The following is a 3,658-nucleotide window of genomic DNA, read 5'->3' on the forward strand; positions in this document are numbered from 1 at the left end:
CCTTTGAAGATACCTAAAGATAATTCTTTTGAATTCCTTATCAGAGAGTTCCAATGCTGCTTCTTCCTCAGGGATGTGTTCTGGGTCTGTATCCTGTTCTTTTGTTTCTACAACTTTATCCTGATTCTTTGTGTGGACTGTGATGGCCTGTTGTTTCCGAGGCATCGTGGCATTGTTGTATTTAGATCTCTGTTAACTATTTGTGAAGAGCAGCCAAGGGTGATTCAGGCTTTTCTTTGTGGTTTTTTATCATTGGCCCATTGGTGGAGAAGGAGGTAGTGGCTCTCGCTCATTGAGTGAAGTTGCAGGAGGTGTGGGCATATTTGTGTCTTATGGGGACTGTTGTTGTCTCCAACTCAGTTAGACTAAAATTACAATTGAACAACCATCAAAAAAACTAAAACCCCACAGATGAAAAACACACCATGTAATCACACAGGAGCAGTAACCCCCCACCCCCCACCAAGAAAAGAAGAAGTAGAAAAAACAAGAAAACCTGCAATATCTGGGGATAGGGCACTAAGAAAAAAAAGTAGAGAAGGAGAATAATAAATGAAGAAGAAAATGGGAAAAGCACAGAAAGAAAAACAAGGAATGGGGTTAGCCATGAGAAAAGAAAGGGGAAAAGAAAAAAAACAGCCTTAAATTTAATAAAGAAAAAAAAAATTTCCATGAGGCACAGGGAAAATAAAAAAATGCTGAAAACTAGGACCTGGTAGTGTAAAATTAAGAATAATAATAAAAAGGACAAAAATATTAATAACAGTAGTTGTTTTAAAACAGACCAATACAAGCAAACTAATCACCAGAAAAAAGAAATTGAAAAAGAAATAAATTAAAATAAAAAAAGACAAAAAAAACACAAAATTGGTGGAGGACAGGGCAGATCACCCAGGCTCCTTCTGAGCACACAGATTGTGCTGGAGTTCTTGTGGACACAGAAGGTAGCTGGCAGTGGGGGATGGTCACACACCTCAGTTCACCAAGCGGGTGTGGGGTATAAGAGTAACAAAAGGAATGTCATATCTTTTTTGTCTTGCAAGTCCTGAGTGTCCTTGGGGTTGCTGGAAAGCAGAACGTGTTCTTAAGTCCCAGGAATCTGCGAGAGCAGATTCTTTAAATATCCAAAATAGTCAAGCCACTTTTTAAACCTTCAAAATGGCTGCATCCTCCAGACTGGCAAAAGTCCACAGTTCAGCCCACCTTTCTCTTTACCTTCTCCATTTGTTTCCCAGCTGCCGTGCACAGTCCTCTGTGCAGTCCCTGGCTAGCAGAGTGATTTTTAGGTTAATTCTTAGGTCCTACCACCACTTGGGAATCTCCAAGCTGTCTGTGCCATCAGGATTGCTTAAGTTCGCTGCCAGACCGCAGCTCCATCTGTCTCCTTTTTTGGTATTTTCACATGAATTCTTCTGCTAGGTGGGGTTTAGTTCACTTCTATATCCTTCCCTTCAAGGCTCAGGGGTCCAAGATTGTCTTCTGTGTCTGTGTTAATTGGTTTTCCTTTTCTTTGTTGAAGAGGGTCTGTGCAGTCTTTCTGCCTAGTCTGCCATCTCACCAGAACTCTGTCAAGCCTTCTTCATTTTGTTTTGATTTTTTTTTTTCTGATTGATACCTTTCCAAAGAAGTATTGAAGTATTTGTCTTCAATCTCATTAACTTTGTCTTCCACCACATCAATTCTACTCCTTTGACCTTCAAATGTGTTATCTATTTCTGACAGTTTATTATTAATCTTGATTTCTGTCTATAGATTTAGAATCATTTCTAATTTTTCATTGATTTTGACATTTTGTTCTTATATTTTCTTCTAAAATTCTTCCAGTTTTTTTTCTGTGTTTTCCATGGCCTGTCTCTTAATCCTTTGAACATACCTAAATGTAATTCTTTTGAATTCCTTATCAGAGAGTTCCAATGCTGCCTCTTCCTCAGGAATGTGTTTCTGGAACTGTATCCTGCTCCCTTGTTTCTACCACTTTATCTTGCTTCTTTGTGTGGACTGTGATGGTCTGTTGTCTTTGAGACATCATGGTGTTGTTGTATTTAGATCTCTGTTAAATGTTTGTGAAGAGCATCCAAGGGTGATTCAGGCTCTTCTCAGTGTTTTTTTTTATTATTGTCCTATTGGTGGAGAAAGAGGTGGTGGCTCTCATACTGTAAGAGAAGTTTCAGGAGGTGTGGGTGTAGTTGTGTCTTATTGGGACTGTTGCTGTCTCCCACACAGTTAGACAAAAATTGCATTTGAATAACTAGCAAAAAAGTAAAAGCACATGGAAAAAATATACACCATTCAATCACACAATAACAGTAACCAAAAAAAACAAAAAAAGGGAAAAAATGAAGAGGAAAACAAGAGAACCTGCAATCTATCTAGAGTTAGGGCAATAAGAGATAAAAAGGTAGAGAAGGAGAACAATGAAGAAAAAAATGTGAAAAATGCAAAAAGTTAAACAAGGAACAAAGCTAATGATGAGAAAGAAAAGGAGAAAAAAAATACTACCAGGAACAGGATAAACAAAAAAATCTGAAAACTAGGACCTGGTAGGGGAAGAATTATGAATAATAGTAAAAAGGACAAAAGTAGTGATAATAATAGTAGTTTTAAAACAGACAAAACAAGCAAACTAAAAAGAGAAAAAAAAAAAAATGGGAGAAGGCAGGACAGGGCACCTAGGCTCTGTCCGAGCACACAGACCAGGATGGAGTTCCTGTGGACCCAGAAGGTGGGTGGGACTGGGGGATGGGATTGCCGCATGTCCATTCACCAAGTGGTTGTGGGGTATAAGGCTAACAAGGGAAATATCACACCTTTTCAGTCATCCAGATCTGGAATGTCCTTGGTGTTACTGGCAATTGGAACCTGTTCTTAAGCCCTGGAATCTGGGAGAACGCTGTCACTTTAAATATCAAAGTGGTCAAGCTGCTTGTAAACATTCAAAATGGCTGCACCCTCTGGACACGCAAAATTGCACAGCTCAGCCCACCTTCCTCTTTGCTGCTGCTTTGCTGTTGCTTCACCTTTTATTCCTCAGCCACCAGAGCAGTCCTCTGTGCAGTCCCTGGCTAGGACTGATTTTTAAGTTAATTCTTAGGTCCTACCACCACTCAGCACTCTCCAAGCTGTCTGTGCCATCAAGATCACTCAGGATAGCTGCTAGACTGCATCTCCATATGTCTCCTTTTTTGGTATTTTCATGCAAATTATTCTGCTAGTTGGGGTTTTGTCCACTTCTATATCCTTCCCTTCAAGCTTCAGGGGTCCAGTATTATCTTCTGTGTCTGTGTTAATTGGTTCCTCTTTTATTTGTTGAAGAGGGTCTGTACAGTCTTTCTCCCTATTTTGCCATCTTACCAGAACACGGAGTACAGTTCTTTATAGTATCCTGATATTATCCTTTTTTATTTCAGTTGGTTCTGTTGTGATGCTGCCCATTTCATTTCTTGTTCATGTTATTTGTATTCTCTCTCTCTTTTATTTTTTTTTAAATTTGCCAGTAGTTTGTCAAATTTATTAATCTTTAAAAAAAAACAACTTCTTGACTTGTTGATATTTTCTATTGTCTTTCTATTTTCCATTTCATTGATTTCTGCTCAAATCTTTATTATTTCCTTTCTTTTGGTGACTGTAGGAATTTCTTGCTCTTTTTTTTTTTTTTTTT

Source organism: Orycteropus afer, unplaced genomic scaffold (assembly GCF_000298275.1).
Source record: "Orycteropus afer afer isolate SDZICR_OR568_19922 unplaced genomic scaffold, OryAfe1.0 scaffold00449, whole genome shotgun sequence".
Taxonomy (NCBI): domain Eukaryota; kingdom Metazoa; phylum Chordata; class Mammalia; order Tubulidentata; family Orycteropodidae; genus Orycteropus; species Orycteropus afer.